Here is a 21,928-nt window from a genome sequence, read left to right as displayed (position 1 = left end):
AATTTTTGTTTTATCTATAGGTAATAATTACCTTCTTTTTCACTTGCTTAATTTTGGTACTTCTTGCTAATTCACTCCAAAACCTCCAAAGTATTCTCAGAACAATTTTCTATGTTTTGCTTCCTTTCTTTTCCTTTCCTTTTTCTTCCCTTCCCTTCCTTTCCATTCTCTTTCTTCCTTTTTCTTTTCTCTCTTCTCCCCCTTTTCTTTTCCCTCTCCCTCTTCCTCCTCCTTCCTGTCTCCTCTCTCTCCCTCTGATGTTATTGGAAATATACCTCATGAAGACCTGCTTTCTCTTACCTGAGGTGGTTGCTCCCTGTGCCTGCTGCATAGCTGCCTTCCTGGGACTGGTCTCTCTTCATTGGCATCCTTGAAATTACTGTTCAATTTCCCTTTATATTGGGTTCCCTATTTCTTCGACATCTTCTTCTAGCTTAATATCTCTAAACTAGCTATCTGGAGTACGTGCTCCAGTTGCCTCATCTGGTTAAAAAGAAAGAGCAGCAATGAGGGCACAGTGAAGGCACCCTCACAGAGCCTGGACTTTAGTGACACTGCTGCAACCTGGACCAGATGCCCTGCACACCTCTCTCCCTGAGATTTTTGTTTACCGTATTCTTGATGATTTATTTCACTTCTTTCCTGGCTTGAAATTCATTTTATCTTATTTCATTCTTTTTCTTACCATACTTCCAGTTGCTTTCTTTTTTTTTCTTTTTCTTTTTTTTGGTACCAGGGATCGAACTCAGATCCTTGTGCTTGCAAGGCAGGCAACGGAACCACTGAGCTAAATCCCTGGCCCAGATGACTTTGGCGGGTGGGTACTAGGGCTTGAACTTGGGACCTTGCACTTCTGAGGCAGACTGCAGCACCACTAAGCTAGATCTTCTCTGCCCTCCAATCGCTTTCTGAGAAAGAATACATAGAGATAGGTCTTTTGAGAATTTGCATGTCCAAAGATATCTTTGTCATGCCCTCAAATTCCTTGATTGTTACTTGAGTAGATACTGAATAGTTTCTCTGGTGTGAAAAACTGAATGTGTAAATAAGGTTCAAATGGTAAAATTGGGAGTGTGAAACAGGAAGAAAATAGGTAAAGGGGAAGTGGAAAGGGGAGGGGAAAGGAAATAAGGGAAAAGAAAAATTTTAAAAAAGGAAACAAAGTCTTTGTAAATAGGGAAGGGTGAGGGGGGTGAAGGGAGGGCAGAAGTACAAGGGAGAAAACAAGAACCAAAATATATCAAAGGTACAAGATCCCAAATGATAAATGTAACTGTATTGTTTGCTTTAAATGTATCAATAAATTTAATGGGGAAAAATTTCATTGATTGTTGGTTGACTATAGGATTCTAGGTCAGAAAATATTTTTTTAATAACTTTTCACATTTGAAGGACATTTCTCCACTACTTTTTCTATGCTTTAGATTTTGAAAGCCCTATAAAGGCCCATTTTCTTAAAGCCTGTTTCCCAAAGTGATGCTGTTGGGAGAAGATGGAACCTTTGAGAGTTGAGGCCTAGGGGAAACTCTTTAGATCATTAGGGGAATGCACTTGAAGGAGGTTGTGGGACCCGTGTCCTATTATTCTTCCTCTCTTTGCTCTACAACTTGCTATACAAGCCTTTTCACTCTGTGTGCCACACATTCTTATCATGATGTGCTGCTACTCATCACAAGCCTAAAGCAGCAGAGCCATTTGTCATGAATTGGAAACTTCAAAACTGAACCAAAATAACACTTTTTCTTTATATGATAATTACCTCCAATATTTTGTTCCAGTGACGGAAAGCTGACTAACTCAACCTTTGTGCTTCCAGTATTGCTATTTAGAAGACCAAAGCAATTCAGACTCTTTCTTTTTATATAATAATAGTATATTTTTCCTCTGGAAGCTTATAAGATCTTGTCTTCATTCACAGAGTTCTAAGATTTCACAATGGTATGACTTGTGTTTTTAGTTTTAATCAATTTGCTGAGTTCCCACTGGGCCCTTTGAACCTGGAAAGTCGCATCCCTTAGTTCTGGGAGATTTTCTTTAACTATTGTTGGTGACTTATTTTCTTCAGCCATTTTTTAACAATTACCATTGGTTGTATTTTGGTCTCTTGTGTTCACCTTCCAGTGGTCTTTGGTTATTTTGCTTACTTTCCATTTCTTTGTTTTTTGGTTCTGTTTTCCAGGAAGTTTCTTCCATTTTAGCTCCAAGTTCTTCTATTGAATTTCTCATTTATGACATTATATTTCAATTTAATGAGCTTTTTGTTCTTTTCTGATTTTTTTTAAAATTTGAGACATCTTGTTATACTGCCCAGCTTGTCTCAAACCTGAGAGTCTCTCATCTCAGCCTCCTGAGTAGCTAGGATTACAGATGTTGTTTTGAATATTTTATTTCTTTTTAAAAAACAGGACATTGTTCATACTTCACTGATGAAATCTTTCTTCTTCTCCAGGAATATTAATGATAGCTGTTTTTGTTTGTGTTTAAAATTGTCTTCTTCCTGCATCAACTCTATTTTCTCTAGGCTGCTGATCACTTTTTGCTTCTTTGGGCCTCTTTATTCTGTATTAAAGATCTTCATCAAATGTCTGGCGTACTTCTACTTTCTGCTTTTGACTAAAATTGAAGTCTGAAAAGTTGACTAGAAGTTCTGAGTGGGTGAGGACCTTGACAGATTAGAGCTTTACTGTGGAGGTGATTTGAAGGGCTTTGTGTTGGGAACTTCTTTCTACTTGGGCTGTTCTTGTTCCCCAAGAAGACCCTCCTCTTCTGTCTGAAGGCAATGTTCTGGATGCTGACATTTTCAGAAATGAGTGGCAGGTCTGAGGTCTTGGTGTTCAGTTGTATTTGCCTGCTCAATATCTCTGTTTTCTGTTTAGTGTCCATACGTCCCTCTGTAAAAAGTGTTTGTCTCACTACAGAACAATCTCCAGTTTTCTTCTAAGTTGGGGAAAGGGCAGTCACCAGGAGTGTAGAATTAAGAAGGGAATGCAGAAATTGAATCGCTTCTCTATAACTTTCACTCCATTCTAAAAAAAAAATTGAGCACCTTCTTTATTTCTTGTTCTGGCAATTTCCACTGCTGCCCATTTCTGAGCCCTTTGAGGAGTCCATGTAGTCAACCAAGTTGATTGTTCAATTTATCTGCAGATGACTTAAGATTCAGCTTGGCCAGACCTACTAATCTCTGTCACCACTCACATTTCTGCTTTCCAGCTTCAAATATCTTGTAGCTGTTGTTTCTTCTCTTTCTTCCTGTCTTTGTGAGTTTATGTTTTTGTTTATTAAAATTTCTTACCAAGGAGAAACATTAGCTGTATTATATTCAATCAAGCACTTTTACTTGGTGGTCCTCTGGGTCTCATTTTCCAAACTCAACATTTACTTATTATTTATTATGATCCAAGTAGTCATCTGACTATGTACAATAATAACTCATGTAATCTTCATATCAATCTTAAGAGTTAAGTATTATTGTTATTAGGGCTGGTGATGTGCTCCATGTTAAAGAGCTTTTCTAGTGTACCAATCCCCAACCAATAAAAAAGCATTACTCTTACTAAATGGAGAAACTGAGGCACACAGAGGTTATATAAATTGTATAAGTACTCCCAAATAATAAGTGAAAGGGCTGGGATTTAAAATCAGGAACGTAGCCCCACTTCTGTACACTGTCTCACCTGAGGAATGACACTATTGCTCTCTCTTATCTTCTAAAGTGTTGTTATCAAAAGACAAAGAGGGATCTGCTTGGGATTCCCTTCCAGATCTCTCACCTCATTAAATGATATCTTTGTTTATCCCTTCTGTTGTGTGTCAGACACTGTACGATTCTCATTTAAGGCTTGTAGCATTCTATGTGGTAGGCATTAATGAGAACATTATGCAGATGAGAATACCAGAGCTCAAAGATGTTACCCATAATTTGCTTAAGTTTCTTGTATAACTGGAAAAGCTAAAATTCAAACCAAATTTTGAGGGATATCTGTCAAAAATAGAGACCAGAGCATGTATCTTCACTCTCTTTCTTTGAGTCTAAATATTTAGCAAAGAAAATATTTTTGGTGCATTATTTTGGTTTTCTTCTTCAAGGCTTCCAATTCTGTGTGCATTGGATCTCGTCTGTATCCTGAACTTCCAATTTTCTCTCTAATTCTTTCATTTCAATATTGCTTGATTTTCTCATTTCAATATTTTATGTCTCTCTTGTTTTCCATAGTGTTTATTTCCTTCACTTTATTCATAGTATTACTTCTTTCTTTCATTTCTTTTTTGAACTCTATCACCTTTATCTTTTCCTGTTTTGTTTTGTTTTTTTTCATAAGTTCTTACATCTCTTCTTTTCCCTCTTACTTTATAAGGTAAGTACCCTTTTTGCATGTTTTTAAAATTCATGGTGAAAAATCTTAAATCCGCTTATGACAATAGCTTCAAACTCTTTATCTGTCATCTATTTTTTTCTGTTTCCTTCTTCTTCATTTCTTCTAGTGGTTTTGTATTGATTCTGTGCTTCCTTATCTTAACTTACTCATCATTAGAAAGGTGATTTTTTTTTTGCTGAACCAGCTAGTTAAGTGAGATTCCCATGTTAGTGGGGACCAAGGCCATGTCCCACACTAATAGGGTGTGTTTGTTTAGCATTTATTGTTTCCCAGCTAATAAAAGGGGTTTATTACAAGGCCTCTTTTTTCTTCATTGCAAAAAAAAAAGTAGAGCACTTTCTGTAATTATGGTTTACTTCTATGATTTCTTGTTCTAGCTTCTTTGAATTTTGGAACAACAGTAGATATAGGGATGCTGCATCCTTCAACATGGTTAGAAGAAGATAATTGGTTTTGTCTGCCAAGGGTGCCCTTCATCTTTAATAGGAATGGTATTGCTGGTTTTTTTCCTGAGACCTGAGCCATGGCCCCTTCTGTCTGCAACATCCCTACTCTACCCAGACACCACTCCAGCAAGCTACCTGTTTGTGGCAGTACTTTCACTTGACACAAAGAGTGGCCGTTTTTTTGTTTTTTATTTTTTTGCTATTTATAAGTCTGTTAAAATGGAGTTTGCATTTCCGTTTCTCTTTGCACTTATTACCTTTGGGTGAATTCCAAGAAGAATGAGGGAGAAAGGTAACTTTGAGCAACCATCTTCCAACCAAGCACCCATTCTAATTGCTTTTCAGGCTTGTTGCACAACTTCATGTTTACTGAATTCTGGTTAGATTGCCATTTATATCTCCCGTCTTGCTCATTTCTGTTTGGCTTTTCTCCCTTTTCTTTTTTTTCCTTCTTTTTTTAACCATTGTTTTTGCTGGGTTTTCCTCAAGAAGTATACACAGGAGGTAAATTTTCTATGGGTTTGTGTTCACTGAGAATTAAGTTTTAAGACAGGACGAAATGTAACTACAGGAAGAAACAGGAAAGGAGCTGGGTGAGGCTTGGAGAGCTGTGAAGCCCGGATGCAGGCTTGCCCCTGGGTGTGTAAGGGAGAAGAGAAGGCTGGGTGGAAGCATTTTAGACTTCAATTTAGTCATGGGGAAGATTTAAGAAAGTCCTTAGAAGGTTTCCTGTCTCCCCAGGATGCATCTCCCGCGGTGTTGCCACTGGATAGACACTGACTGGGAACTGACAATGTCAGTGGATCTCAGGGACAAAATGGGACCCTTCCTTCATCCTTGACATCCCCCACAGGATTTTCAAGTGCATTCTCATGGCAGCCATAGACACTCTGCTTCACATTTCTACAGAGATTTTATTTCATCCTGATATTTGATTGCTCTATTAGCAAGATGAAGAATTTTAGATTCAAAATAGTCTTCCCTCCATATGTGGCAAGGGTTCGATCCATTGTCTTTTAGATTCCAGTTGCTAATGAGAAGTCAGATAGCAATGTAACTTCTGAGGTTTAAAGAATCTCTTTCTTTGCTCCTGTCTCTCTTTTAGGTGTACCTTATCTTCAGTATGCAAACATTTGTTAACGATGTGTGCAACCACTAGCACTATGTGACCTTTTTTAAATTGGAAAACTATAGGATTTTTATTTTCAGCCTTAAGAAAGTTTCTTAGATTATGTGTTTGATCCCTTTCCCTATTTTCTTGCTGTGGAAATTCTATCAGGCAGATAATTGACTTTCCTGATTGATCATTTAAGCCTCTTATCTTTTCTCACAGGTTTCCATTTCCTTACCTTATGTTTTAGGAAAATCCTTTGACTGTACCTTTTATCTACTCTATTAATTTTTTCCAGTTAATTTCATAGTTCTTTTAACAGCATTTGGCTCTTGTTTTTTATTCATATCCATACAACATCTCAAAAACTCTGAGGATATGAATTAAAGGTGTAGGAGTTTTAAAACCTTTCTTTACTGAGCTACCTGTTTCTTTTGGAGTGATTTGTTCTGTTGTATCTGTGTCATTTCATGCACAGGTGTTTGTCTTCTATCTGATGATTGTTGGATCCTCCTTAATAATAGGGAATGCTGTTGACTTTTCTCCAGAGTTCCATGGGCTTCCTTCTCAGGTCGGGTGTGACTGTTTTTCTGCCCAAGTGTCTCATAGGAACGGGATGCTAACTGGGAGCTCTGTGATGTTGGCAGGGCTCAGCTGCAAGTCCACTGCTTTTTGATTAGTCTATGGATAGTTCTCCACATGTATGAATTGAAGGCTTTACTCCCAAGGGCTTTACCAACTCTGGGATTCCCACTTGGCCCCTGGAAGTAAGCTCAATATCTTCAGAGACGAGTCCTGTAGTGTTTTGACATGAAAGGAAATGCCAGGCTTTCTACAATCTGTTTTTCAGTAATAGGGCTGAGAAGAGAAAGTGAGGGGCTCACTTGATATTAAGCCTTCGATTTGGGACTTCCCTTCTCACTCTAGTCCTTTGTACCCGCTAACTATGGCCTAATCTTGGAGTCTTTCTGGGCTTTCCTGGGCCATTGGCTTTCTCATTTGCAGCTATTTCCTCCTGCCTATTTGAGGATGCTTTATTTTACCCTGTTTACTTATCAAATACTGACATTCTCTCTTCATCTACAAGAAATTTGTTGAAATCTCTCACTTACCTATAGTCTCTTTCCCAATTTTTGTTTACTATGAGTTTATTTTTTTCAATATCATTTTACCTACCACTCAGCCTGCCACTGTGATCTTTAAAACAACCCCCCACCTGCCGCCACTCCATGCAAGGAAAAAGGGAGACGGCTGCTTGACTTACGGCATGGGAGCGCATACTCTAAAGGACATTGCCTCCTCTGTGAAGGCATCTTTGACACCATGGAGCCTGGCAGGGCTTTAGGTGTCCTTCCTGGTGTTAGACTTCCCTCCCTGCTAATAATGTCTCGCGTCCTCAGGCCATACCACACACTATTCCCCTTGTGCCAGTCTTCTACCACCACTCATTTCCATTATTCCTTGAAGATTTTACCTCTGACTCACAGTTTTTCCAACACTCTTCTGTTAAGAGCCTGACAGATGATATTTCCAATATTCAGTATTTCAGTTCCTTGACCTCGTTTCTTTTAGTGGCCACGTTCTTCATTGTACCTGTTACTTATTCCTGTGGTTACACCCTTCACCTTGTCGTTGCCAATATTGTCAGTTTCAAGCATCCAGTCTTTGACTACTATCTTGTAAAAAATCATTTTTGTTCTTCTAGAACTCAAACACCAACAATTTTCAAGGAGTATGTGGTCAATTTACCACCTTTAGCATAAACATTTGTTTGCTCTCTCTTCCTTAACAACTTTCTTAATTTAGCCGCTTGCCAGCAGTCTCCTGACTTTCTTCCTCCCTTACTGGCTACAAGTCAGTATACTTGCAATATTTAAGGTACCCTCCCATCAGCAGTCTGATCTTATTTACCATTATATTCATGTGACTTGATTAATGTATTTGTCAGTTATTGTCACAAGAATGTGGCATAACAAATAGACTTAAATTGTTAGTGACTTATTTCCACAGTAATTTATTCCCATGCTTATAGTTCAATAGTTTGGGTGGGATAGATCGGTCTGCTGGCTTCTGGTTGGGCTCAGAACTGCTCCCCATGTCCTGGGTTGAATGGCCAGGCACACTGATCTCCCTGGTCTTCCCCAGCATTCCACTGCTATGCCCTCTCACCAGCATAGCTTACCTTACCTGCCATCCTAGGTGAGGGTGGATTGATGCAGAAGTTACTTTATTTGTGTGCAGATTGGCTCTAACGTTGGCGTTTTGCTGTCTACTTATTGTCCAGCCATGATTAGCTTCATGCGTAGTGGATTATATTTGTGTTCATCCCTCAGCTTTATAACTTCTTTAGGGATGTCAGTATACCAAAAATGTTTTGAAACCACTAAGTTTTGGTAAAAATTAATGCAAGTGTAACTTATTACTCTGCCAAACCCAGAGTAGACATTTCCAATTGGTCAGCATTCCTTATTTGAAATTAAATGTTATAAAGTTAATTATAAAAATGTTGGAGGTGGTAGGGTTGTGGAGTGCAATTTAAAAAAGAATGGCGATTAAACCATTTACTATAATAATAGTTGTATACTCTGCTATAAAGAATAGGGCAATGGCCCTGTGGCATAATACTCAACATTGAAGCCTAAAACAAATTCTCATTCACTCTTTGTTAAGTCAAAGGGTGCGGGTTTGGTCTCTGATAATGTAGAAATAAATCACATTATTGCTAAAGGCCATGATGAAAGTAGTAGTCATGTATTTTCTTGGGTGTTTACAAGGGTTGATAGTGTGAATGGTCCATTTATTAGCAACACTAAGGAAAATAATAGCAAGAGTTACCTTGTATGAGATTACTTGGGCTGCTGCTTGTAATGCTCATATTAATGAATATTTTAAATTGTTAAGTAAAATGAGATAAAAATACATCTCCACTGAGGGTTATACAATTTATTAATTTGCCATCACTGGCACTAACTTATTAGCCACAAAAAAAACCTCTCCTTTCTTCTAAATATTTCCAAGTATAATCTGCAACAAAGACCTATTGTTGTGTATCTTACCTTCTTATAATGGTGATATTGGACTTAATTGGCATTTATAGAAGTGAAGTAATAAGTTTCCTCTGAGTTTTTCTAATTCTTTCAAATTCTAGTCCCAGAGATTCTGAATTTGGGACTACTCCTAGGCACCAGCAGATGGAGCATTCCCTGTGCCTCCACTCCTTGCGGAACCACATACACCCTAGACTCTGGGGAGTTTTGGTCTGGGAAACATTTGCCCAGGTTTCTGGTTATCATATTTCCCCAACAGGCACCTGTTTGACTGGCATTTCCTGGCATGCACACATCTTCGCATATTTCTTTGTCGGTTGAGTTTGGCTTGAAAGGAGGTTCCGGTAGTGTATTACTTCACACCACCAAGTAAGTTCAAACATTCTTAGCCCAGAAACCAAGCTACACAGAGTGATGAAAATAAACATGGCTTGAGTAACTCAACATAGATATTGCTGTTATACTAATAAGGTGTTAATTAGGAAAGAGCACTTAGCTTTTTTACTGCCAACTTAAACAAGCTGGCTTTGTTTTTGGCTGTGGGCCCTATAACTGCATCTCAAAGTGCTTTGCAAACATTAATTATTTCAGTGCACATCCAAGTAGTAGGTATCATTAAACTCTTTTTCAAGATTTGGAAAACAGATTCCCTGAGCCAGTCTATGATTGACTTACGACCTCAATGGGGTTGGGTTTAGAACTCTGTGAACAGTCCCCAGACTTCATGCCCACCTTCCCAGGCTTCTCCAGCAAGTCAGGATGTCTCCTCCTCTGCCATCAACTACAGCATCTGCACTTTCCATGATTGGGCTGATTGCTGAGCCCTACTTGTTCATCTTTATTGATACATTATAACCTGTCATTGTCTGGCTCCTGATTTCTGTTTCAAAAGTGTGATTCTCAAGAGAGCACAGTAGCTCATAGCTGGTAACGGTGTTGCACATCCAGCTACTCAGGAGGCTGAGACAAGAGGATCACAAATTGGAGGCCAGTCTGGGTTATTTAGTGAAACCCTATCTTAAAAGATAAGAGGCTGGGAATGTAGGTCAGAGCTACTAGGGTTCAATCCCTAGTAGGAGACAGTGGCCATTGGTGATGGGGGTCGTGCTCACATGACTTGAAGCACAGACTCTAGCACAGGGAAGAGAACATTTCTCAGTAACTACTAAGCTGTAAGCACCCTTTGCACAATCCTCTAATGTCCCCTGGAAAAAGGTAGGCTTGTTCTATCACCGTGGCACCTATAGTCTAGGCCACAGGGTTGGGTAGGCTTGACTATGGGAAACAGCCAGGTCCTGTGAAGATGAAAGGGCTTCTTCCCTGAGTCTTCTGTGTTCAAGCTGTTGTGTTGTGTTTCTCTCTGGTTCATAGATGCAAGAGAACAAAACACATGAAGTACCCAGAAGCTAGAAGGCTCCCCATGAATTCCACAGTGGTGTGTCCAAGGCAAACTGTCCATGCTCTGCCCTACAGGCTGGCTGTCAGTCACAGAGAAACTAGAGGGACCTCCTTTCAGTCACAGACACCAGGCTGGATGACAGGAGGGAGACCCTCAGCGTATCAGGCTCCGCCTTTGAGTTCTATCCACCCAAACACATACTGCACTTGCACATGCAGGGGCGACGTGCCTGGGGCTTTCCTGTGTGGCTTCTGGAGGTGATGTCAGGCTTACCTGTACAGCTCTGACAGGCACTTGAGTGCAGGTTAATCATTCCATGCTGCTGAGTTAGCAAAATATGCCCAGGGGAGGTTTCGTGCCAGATGAATCGCCTGAGTCCAGGATGTGGCCAGCAATGTGTCACTCACACCTGGCTTCTCCTCCTTCTGGAGGAGCTCCTTGAGCAGCTCTTCTATCTTTAGTTAATTGAGGTCAGGGGAATCCTGACCTACAGTCAGATGCATTTTTTCATAAATTGGCTGCAAATATATGTTGCCAATATTTGAAGAATCCCCCCTTTAAAATCCCCTTTTCTAGCGAATTATCCCTTTCATAGCTATAACTGATATGTACCAGATCTTACTAGTACAAGACCTAACTGGGATAAGATATTCACCTGTGTGGAGGGCTAGAGACTGCTCTCAGCTTCCTTTTGCCTGCTGTCCTTTTTTTCTGTACTTTCCAAGGAATGACAGAAACCCATAAGCAACTAATGCTTCACAAGCAGAGTCACTAAACTTTGGCTGATACAGGATGAGAAGGTGGTTGAAAACAGCTCATGTTTGTAAATTTCATGCTTTATGGGTTTCTGGAGGCTTTGACAGTATTCATGCAAATGTTCTGAATCAGCAGAAGAACGTACAGGTAGATAAGAGGTTCTCAGGATCTTCCCAGGTGCATGATGTTCTTGCCTTGCTAGAGATGTGAAGTGGTTGGCACACACTGTGTCTCTGTGGACAGGGCTGGACTGAAGTTTACAGTAGCAGTGACTGAGTGCAACTCATTTGTGAATCAGATAGACCAAATGTTTGTGTCTCCTCAAATTCATATGTCAAAATCCAAATCCTCAAAGTGATGGTGTTTAGGTGATGATAATTAGTTCTTGCAGGTGGAACCCTCATAAATAAGATTAATACTGTTATAAAAGAGACCCCAGAAAGCTCTCTTGCTCCTACTCCGTGAAGACTGAGCTAGATGACGGCTGTATATGAATCAGGAAGTGAGCCCTCACCACACATTGACTCTGTCAGTATTCAGATCTCAGTCTTCTCGCCTTTGGAACTGTCAGCAATAAATTTCTGTTGTTTACCAGTTACCCAGTCTATGGTACTATAATGGCCCAAACAGACTAAGACAGTGGTGCTGTGGAGGTCTCTGGACACTAGCCCAATGACCAAATACCTGCTTCCTGCACAGACGGGAGCACATTCTGGTCCCCACTACTACTTCAGAAGCTGGAGTTCAGTGAGGCTTATACTGCAGGCTGGACTGTGCAGCATTCACTCTGCTTATGTATTCTGAGACAAAAAGAAGGGAAAAGAAAGGGAAGTAGGAAAGGAAAAGAAGTCCTAAAATTCAGTTAAAAAGAATGATGACAAAAATTTTTCTTCCCCAAGAACGTATAAGCAAAAGTTGGCCTTCATTCAGTTTGAGGCCTGAATTCATACCACCTATGTGTAAGGACCCTTCAGCCTCCCTAAGGAATGATATATGCACCTGTGAAAATTTGCAGGGGAAAATCCGCTGATGCCTACAACTTTGCAGTATTTCTAAAAAATGTGATGGAAGCATGGATAGACATAAACATATAGTTGACAGACATGATAAACGAGGATAATAAAACAGTAGTAGATTCTAGATAAGGGTATATGATATCTTTGTGATATTGATATTGTGATATTGCGATATCTTATTCATCCATGTAAAACCTCATTTATTTATGTCTTCTTCAATGTCTTTCTATAAAGTGCAATATTCTTCTCCACAGATATGTTATGCATTTTTGTTGGCCTTATTCCTAAAGCCCTAATTTTTTTTGTTTTGTTTTTTTTTTTTTTTTGAGACAGGGTCTCACTATGTAGTTGAGACTGACCTGGAACTCACTATGTAGCCCAGGCTGGTCTCGAACTCACAGTGATCCTCCTGCCTCAGCCTCCCAAGTGCTGGGATTATAGGCGTGCGCCACCACGCCTGGAAATATTTCTTTTTTTTGATAAAGCCCTAATTTTTAAAGTATTTTTACTTTAAAGTGCTACGTGAAAGTATTGTGAAAATTTTAGAAGATACTTCGCTTTCCACATTTCCAGAAATTAAAATAATTTTGAAGTTTTGAACAGTTTTTCATAGATTGGCTGCAGATGGATGTAGTCGATATTTGAAGAGTCCCCCTTTAAAATCCTTTTTCTAGCTAATTATCTTTTTTATAACTGTAACTGGTATATATCAGATTTTCCTAGTGCAAGACCATATTTCTACTTGTGCTCAAAATTAAAATGGCACTTTGTCCCCATGACACTTCCCCACAGGAAGTCCAGTTTTATCTGGTTGTTTCCTTCCCTGCTCAGATTTCTGAGGCTCAGGCAGAGCTGACTTTACATGCCACTGATTTCTGCTGGCCTCACTGGTCATCTCCTCCACGAGGGAGACTTCACCAGCACTGCACTGGTGACCTCCCAAACTTTTGCTGCCTTCACCCAAACCACTCTTCCTGAGAATCAGCACAACACAACAGATAGACAGACAGACAGACAGACAGACACACCATCTCTTGATTCCTTGGAGTAATGACTGAGCCAAAAACCAAAAGTGTAGAGATTTAGGGGTAATAAACAGGATGAGACAGCAAGGTATGGCCCCAAGTTATGGCCAAGGTTCATAACTCCACCTCTGGGTGGCAGGGACCAGCTTCTCTCAACCAATAGTCCTGCATTTGACACTCTAAGTCAAAATCCAATTCTCATAACCAACAGAGTGAAGAAAGAGTTTTTAAGCTTCCTTCTTCTGAGATTTACCTCCCTATTCCTCATTTCCTATCCCATGGTAAAAGTCTTCCCGACAGTGGGAAATTCCACCCCTTTTAGGGAGAAATGTCATTGCACACTGAAAGGAGTGGCCTTGTGCAGTGCTCTCTAAATAAGACAGTCTTGTGAGAATATAATGATCCCAATATGAGCCTATCTGGTGCTAGTCTGTCAGAAAGGATTCTGTATAAGATGGAGAGCATGGGAGATCTGTAGTAGGGCACACCTGATTGAGTTCCTTTCCCTTCTCCTAGAAATTTGTGCTGCTCTATTTGCCTTGCCCCTACCCCAGGAAGTGTGGCTCAGGTGACAAGTACATATAAAAGGATGGGTGAAATATCAGGCTGACAGTCATTTCCCCCAGGAGAAGACTGCTATGGAACAATCCAGGAAAATGACTGCAGTGACGACAGCCACACTTGAGTCCTCTGCAGAGTGAGGGCACTGAGCGTGAAGGCTGATGAGTTCCTCGCATCATGTGTACAGTGCTCACCTCTGCCTGCCCGCATGACGGCTGCATTCAGTCAGAACTCCAAGGTTCAGGGTAGCCCACAAGGGCCGCTGCTCGGACATGCCCCAGAGGGCACAAGGGGGCTGCCACACATCAGCCCCAAAGAGAAAATCCGAACTATTCTAGCTGGGGCAAGGCTCCTGACCTGGAGCACATCCAGATGGCCTGGGAGTGTGGAGAGAGGACACCAATGGTGGCTTTCAGGGATGATGTCAGAACTGAGACCTCGACAAGCCAAGAATGCCCAGTTTGCAGAGGCTGAGAAGGGGATCATGATAAGGATCGTCCCAGCAGCTGGCATAGGCTAAAGACTCCAGAGTGCTGCTTAGTGCTTTCAAAGTGTGATCTCCTTCATGCTTGCCAGGAAGGTACCATATTACTTCTGGTATAAATACCCATAAGCTTGACAAAGTGGAAGCCAGGCCTTGTGCTCACCTCTGTGTAACGTGTTCAGACAAAAATAAATGCAAAAACAGTGACACAATACCCTTTTTAGCTACCATATTTAGCAAACTTTTTTTTTTTAAATAACAGTTACTTCTACTAAGAATGCAATGAAAGGCACAGCTTTACAGAATCATGATCTCTAGCTCTCTGGAAACCCATGTGTCATATATCTTGAGTGTCATAAAAACATCCAGTGCCTCTAAAGTTTATTTTAAGAAAGAAGTTAAATATGAACAGAGATTTGTGCACAGTTGTTGTTGGAGTTTCCTGTTTTTTGCAATTAACATTGCAAAAAATTAAAAATTTATACATCTTTAATAAATTAGATTTATTCAGGGTACAAAGTATCAGTTGGGTGGGATATTATGTAATTTTTCTAAAGGATGTTTTAAAATGATGCTTATTGACTTGAAAGTGCTTATGATGTTATTCTAAGTGAACATATTTTTTGGTTTCTTTGTATTGCTTAAAAGAGTTTGTAATTTCCTCATTTAGATTGTACAGATTTCTTATCAGGATATTCCTAGGCATTGTATACTTCAGTGAATGGGTCATCTTTAACTTTACATCTTTTATATTATTATTGCTGATCACAGTAAAATATTTGGTATTTATATTCCTTTCTAGTATACCGCTACTTTGTTTATATAATAGTTTTTAGTCAATTCTCTTGGATATTCTAGCCACAAAAACAAAACTATTTTTCTCTCTTTTCAATTATCCATGCCACATGACTGGTTCATATTTACAGCATTATTTCAGAACTTCCTCCTCAGAGTTAAATGATTGTCACTTTTGTCTTCAATCCTGTTCACTTCTCTATCACCCAATCTCCCCTCTCCTTTCCCAATTCCTCCCAAAAGGAGAAGTTGCTAATGAGTTAGTGCAAACCAAGATAACCATCCAGACTTTGTTCGCTAGTGAGCAAGGTTGTCATCAAAGGGGCAGACAGCCATGCTGTGTCTCTCCCCCTCACTTCATGTTCTACATCATGGACCACACTGGTCCTCATCCTCCATGGAGATTGGCTTGAGTGTGCTGCTTATCACTGCAACTTCTTATACCATGGAATCCACCAGAGCGGGGACAAGACTCCAAGGCTTAGACCCAGTCTTAGGAAGCACCAAACAACCTGCTCCAACTAAGTGTTCGCCAGAAAGATCTATCATAGAGGTTGTGAGGCACCTGCCTGGCTATCAGATGATACTTGAGTGGCCAACTACTCTTATTTCTTATTTGAGCAGTTCTTGCTGGGGTTTCACAGAGGGGGAAGTGATTAATGAGATGGGAATCCAACTCCCCTTGGATCTTCTAGGCAAATACCATCAATTTCTGCAAACCACTTGCTTGTCATATAAACCACATGATACAGGAGAAAATAGTTCTCCTGTTTTTTTTGTTTTTTTGGTACATTCATCAAGAGTGGGAAATCCTAACAAAGATAGCAATGATTTTTCTTGTCTTCAATTTAAATCTTAATTAGCTCTGATCTTGCAAGGGCACATTTTTTTAATTTATAAATTTCTATTGCTTAGGAAAACCAGACGATGCTATTCACATCTGTAAGTGGTCTAATTAGTAGAGTACTGTTCTGGCAAGTAGCTAATTGAAATTTATCATGAAGTAAAATTCAAAATGATGGCCAATTTTCCTTTCAGTAGACTATGATATATGGTTGACAAATCCATTGTAATTGCTTATATCTTGGGAAGTAATCCAAAATTGCCCTGTGGTTCTGAAAGGAAGATTTCCAACACATGGTAGTTCTGTTTTCCCTTTTCTTCTACTGACCCCAAACTAGTAATACTTTAGAACTCCATAGGTTTCTATCATAGATTGTATGTATCTCTTCCCAGCATGTGTTTGTGTGTGACCAACTTGAGTTATGTTCACTTAAAAATAATAATGGCTTGGAGTGGTGGTGCATGCCTATAATCCCAGCACTCTGGCATCAGATTGTTTCTTCCATATTCTACTCCATATGGGTTTTTTTTATTCCAGGAATCTCAGTCCTCTACAATTTTATTAGCAGGAAGTTTCTATCTATGTTGCCTGCAGGTGAGGCTGTCATACATATCCCAGCCCTACATGTTACTCTCCTTTCTTGGATCACCACTACTCATTAGTAGACTTTCTTTCTTTTCTGCCTGCTAATTATATTTGGTATTTAGACAGTTCTGTTTGCCACTGGGATCATAATCTCAGCATTAATGGCTTGTAAGAATTTGTGGTATTATCCTCAGACAAAGGACTAATATCTAGAATATATAAAGAACTTTAAAAATCAGCCCCCCTAAATATAAAGACCCAATTCAAAAATGGGCATCTGAAATGAACAGACATTTCTCAGACAAAGAAATAAAAGTATCAAATAAACATATTTAAAATGTTCAACATCACCGCTCACCCAAGAGGTGCAGATGAAAATAACACTGGGATTACACCTCACCCCAGAAAGAATTGATGCTATCAAGAAATCAATCAATAACAAATGTTGTGGGGAGAAAAGAACCCTTCTCCACTGGTGGTGGGAAGGCAGACTGGTGCAACCACTGTGGAAATCAATATGGAGGTACCTCAAAAAACTAGGATTTGATGTCCCATTTGACCCAACTATCCCTCTGCTGGGTATCTTCCCAAAAGAATCAAAAGAATCGAGTAAGGAAGGCCACCCTGAGATCTCTCCCACCGGCCTTTTCGGGCCCATTCAGTGGAACCTCACCCTTCCCTGACTTCTGCCACCAGCTCCAGCAAGGAAGGTAGCCACGCCACCCTTGAAACACCCCCACTCCCACTCTCAGAACTCCTGATTGGGCCAGTCCTTGGACCCACTCTGCAGAGGCATAGGTGGTCATAAAGGGTATTTTTCTGAGCTCCCAACTTTGAACATCTTTAAAGAAAGGGCGGGGGAAACCTGTAATAGAACTGAGTGGAGTTCAACCCTGCAGGTTGGGGAACTCAATTTAGGCCTTGTGGCCTGAGGTCAATCTGAGTCGCGGGGATCTGCCATTAGCTAGCTGAGATCAGGGGACTTGGTTCTGCACATGGCTGTGCACGTGGTATATTATGACAGCAGAGACATAGTCTGAAAGAGGCCCTTCAAATTCTTTTTTTCTTTGTTTGTTTTCCTCATTCCACCCTGCAATTTCTTTCTTTTTTCTGTCCTCTTTGTCCAACTCAGTCTCTTGCTCCACCATATTAACCCTCATCTCCCTTTCTATTCCTGCTCCTACCCTAACTCAGACTTCTTCTTTCATCATTTTTTCTTTTTTCTTTACGTTCTTTTCTTCTGTCATTTTACCTCACTCATGGGTCAGTAGTTTCAAGGGTAAGTGAGCCCTGTTACTGTTAAGGGGGTATATTCTTGTCCTTATTCTTGCCCTCTGTCTATCCCTTTTGAAGTCAATAGTGTTGTAAAGATTGTGTGGTCATTCTACATCCTCTGGCTTCATTTGAAACCTTCTCCAATATTTTCACTTATCTACTCCTCTCATGCTAACTCTGTCTAAGCCCCCATCCTAAATGGTAAAGATGCTATATTGAAAAGCATATCCACTGCAAACATATTTTGGGCTGCTTCTTGATTTCAATTTAATTCACATGGTTTAAAGGTGATAGATTAATGACTACCACAAGCAGTCAAATTGCAAGTTGTGCTTGATCATATTGTGCTCCTGAATGTATCAATTGAGATAAGGATTGTGATTGATTTAATGAGTTGTTTTCTCCAATATTATGAAAATGAGAATGTCTATGAGTCATTAGAGACTCAAAAGCTAAAGCACAACTATATCAGGAAGATTTAAGTAAAAACCCAGAAATTAAAACAAAGACAACCCAACAACAAAAATAAAAATGAGAAAACACTTAAGCAAGACACAAAGACAGACTTCCAGTTCATCAATGGCAAACAGTAGGGCAAATGAGGATGAAAAGTCTGATAGTGAACCAGCAGGAGACCCTGAACACATAGCACAGGAAGTAACAAAACAGATCAATCAGGCTCTAGAAAACTTCAAAACAGAAATAATTTCCCAGACAACCATAGAGATGGTGAGCAAAATGGAAGTTATGATTCGAGACTCTAGAACAGAAACTGACAAAAAAATAGATGAGCTCAGGACTATGATAGAAGCCATGAAGACTCAGCATGAGAAAGAAAGGGAAACAATGAATGCCCAACAGAGGAAAAAAATGGAATCCATAAAACAGATTCAAACAGATATCCAGGAGATTAAAAACTCTATTGAAAGTGTAGGCAACAGAATAAAAGATTGGAAAGATAGAATTTCAGATATAGAAGATAGGATTGTAGTCAGTGACCCTGAAAAGAGAGGTCTTTTAAAAACAGTAAGAGATCATGAGAAATCAATCCAACAACTCCTAGATGATGCAAAGCAGAATAACATAAGACTAATAGGAATCCATGAAGTAGCAGGAGAAAATACAAATGACTTAAAAAAGCTGTTCACAGAATTAATGACAAAAAACTTCCCAAACAGAAGGGAAGAGTTAGACATACAGATAAATGAAGCATATAGAACTCCAACTAGCCACCATCAAAAAAAAAAAATCTACACCTAGACATATAATAAGCAAGATGCCAGAAACCCAACAGAAGAACAAAATACTACAAGCAGTAAGAGAAAAGAAATAAATCACATGCAAAGGAAAGCCCATCAGAATCACAGCATACTTTTCAACACAAACCCTTAGCTCAAGGAGAGCCTGGAGTGAGATATTTCAAGTACTAAAAGAGAACAACCTCCAACCTAGACTGATGTATCCAGCAAAACTCTCTTTCAAAAATGGATGGGGAAATAAGATACTTCCATGACAAAGAGCACCTGAGAAATTTCATGAACACCAAACCAGCACTACAAGGAATTCTAAACAATGTCCTAGAAAAGGACAATGAAGGTCACAACACCATGAGGCCCAACAGACCAAATCAAATAGGCAAGGCAAGAAACTAAAAGGAGAAGGCGAAAAAGTAAAAAGAGTCAACAAAAGGACAATAACATGACAATAAAAAGTCAGAACATATCATTTATAACCATCAATGTCAATGGCCTCAACTCACCAATCAAGAGAAATAGACTGGCAGAACGGATTGAGAAGCAAAATCCAACAATATGTTGTATACAAGAAACAAACCTAGTGCAAAAAGAAGTCCATAGACTGAAAGTGAAAGGATGGAAAACAATTCTCCACATGACAGGAGCCCAGAAAAAAGCAGGGGTAGCAATCTTATTTGCAGACAAAGTAAATTTCAAACCAAAACTCATTAAGAGAGACAAAGAAGGCCACTATATCCTTGTAAAGGGAACAATTCAAGAGGAAGAGATGACAATCATAAACATATATACACCAAATATTAATGCCCCCAATTATATAAAACAAATATTAACTAACATGAAAAACCAAATAAGCACTAATAAAATTGTAGTGGGGGATTTGAATACCCCACTATCACAAATAGGTAGATCATCTAGGCAGAAAGTAAAAAATGAAATACTAGAACTGAACCAAGCTTTGGAATACATGGACTTAATAGATGTCTATAAATGTTCCACCCCACAAAATCAGAATATACATTCTTTTCAGCTGCACATGGGTCATTCTCCAAGATAGACCACTGCATACTAGCTCACGGAACAGGTCTGAATAAATGCAAAAGAATCAAAGTTATCCCCTGTATATTATCAGATCATAGTGCAATCAAGCTGGAGATCAATAGCACAAGAAACCATAGGAACTTCACAAACACATGGAAACTGATCAACACTCTCCTGAACAATCAATGGATCACAGAGGAAATTAAAGAAGAAATTAGACAGTTTTTACAAATAAATGAAAATGCCAATACAACATACAGGAATCTATGGGACAGAAAGAAAGCAGTTCTATAGGGAAAATTCATAACATTGAATGCCCACACTAGGAAAACAGAGCGAGCTCAAAAAAATAACCTAATGATGAATTTTAGACTCCTAGAAAAACAAGAATAAGAAAAACCCAAAGCTCGAACAAGAGAGGAAATTATAAAAATTAGAGCAGAAATCAATGCAATGGAAACTAAGAAAATGATACAAAAAATAAATGAAATGAAGAGTTGGTTTTTTGACAGAATAAATAAAATTGACAAACCCTTAGCTAATCTTAGCAAAAGAAGGAAAGAAAAGGCTCAGATCCATGCAATCAGGAATGAAAAAGGCAAAGTCACAACAGATCCAACAGAAATCCAGAGGATCATGAATACCTACTTTTGAGAACCTGTACTCTAAGAAATTGGAAAACACAGAAGAAATGGACAGATTTTTAGATACTTATGAATTACCAAAGTTAAACAGAGAAGATAAAAACATTTTAAACATCCCAATTACAGTCAGTGAAACTGAAAATGTAATTAAAAATTTGCCAACAAAGAAAAACCCAGGCCCTGATGGATTCACTGCTGAATTTTGCAAGACATTTAGAGAAGAACTACTGCCTCTACACTTCAAACTTTTCAATGAAATTGAAAGAGAAGCTAAACTTCCAAATTCATTCCTGGAATCAAGTATCACTTTGATTCCCAAATCAGGGAAAGACCCAACTAAAAAAGGGAACTACAGGCCAATCTCCTTAATGAACATAGATGCAAAATTCCTTAACAAGATAGTAGCAAACAGAATACAGAGGATCATCAAGAAGATCATACATCCTGACCAAGTTGGATTTATACCAGGGATGAAAGGATGGTTTGTCATACATAAGTCAATAAATGTAATACACTATATTAACAGAGTCAGGGACAAAAACCACATTATGGTCCTCTAGGTAGATGCAGAAAAAGCATTTGACAAAATTCAACACCCATTCATGATAAAAACCCTGCAAGAAATTGGAATAGATGGTCTAATATCTCAACTTAATAAAGGCTACCTATGAAAAACCAACAGCCAACATCATATTAAATGGCCAAAAACTGAAAACCTTCACGTTAAAATCAGGAACAAGACAAGGATGCCCACCGTCACCACTCCTCTTCAATATCATTCTGGAAACATTAGCCATAGCAATTAGACAAGAGAAAGAAATAAAGCAATAAAGGTAGGAAAGGAAGAAGTTAAACTGTCATTATTTGCTGACAATATGATACTCTAATTGAAGACCCAAAAAACTCCACCAAAAAACTTCTAGACTTAATTGAAACTTTTAGCAGAGTAGCTGGATACAAGGTGAATACCCAAAAATCAATAGCCTACTTGTACACAAACAAAAGACTCACTGAGAGAGAAATTAGGGAAACAATTCCCTTCACAATAGCATCGAAAAAAATGAAGTATCTCGGAATCAATCTAACAAAAGAAGCAAAAGACTTCTACACTGAAAACTACAGCACTCTGAAAAAAGAGATAGAAGAGGATATAAGAAAATGGAAAGATATCCCCTGCTCCTGGCTAGGAAGAATCAACATAGTGAAAATGGCCATATTACCAAAACTGCTGTATAGATTCAATGCAATACCAATTGAAATTCCAACA

General features: G+C 39.1%; 1 long non-coding RNA gene across 1 annotated transcript in view; it reads right to left on the bottom strand.

Annotated features, from left to right (window-relative positions):
• Positions 1–817: 817 nt before the first annotated feature.
• Positions 818–21,928, bottom strand: part of LOC104852129 — a 37,603-nt gene continuing 16,492 nt past the window's right edge. The window contains exons 2-3 of the long non-coding RNA XR_777417.2: positions 11,823–11,938; positions 818–908 (exon numbers count right to left, since the gene is read on the bottom strand). This is a non-coding gene — a long non-coding RNA (uncharacterized LOC104852129). The remainder of the gene's footprint in view (positions 909–11,822; positions 11,939–21,928) is intronic.

Source organism: Fukomys damarensis, unplaced genomic scaffold, assembly GCF_012274545.1.
Source record: "Fukomys damarensis isolate Sample0158 unplaced genomic scaffold, DMR_v1.0_HiC HiC_scaffold_2, whole genome shotgun sequence".
NCBI classification, from domain to species: domain Eukaryota; kingdom Metazoa; phylum Chordata; class Mammalia; order Rodentia; family Bathyergidae; genus Fukomys; species Fukomys damarensis.
The sequence above is the reverse complement of the archived record's forward strand: the minus strand, read 5'-3'. Positions and strand labels throughout refer to the sequence as shown.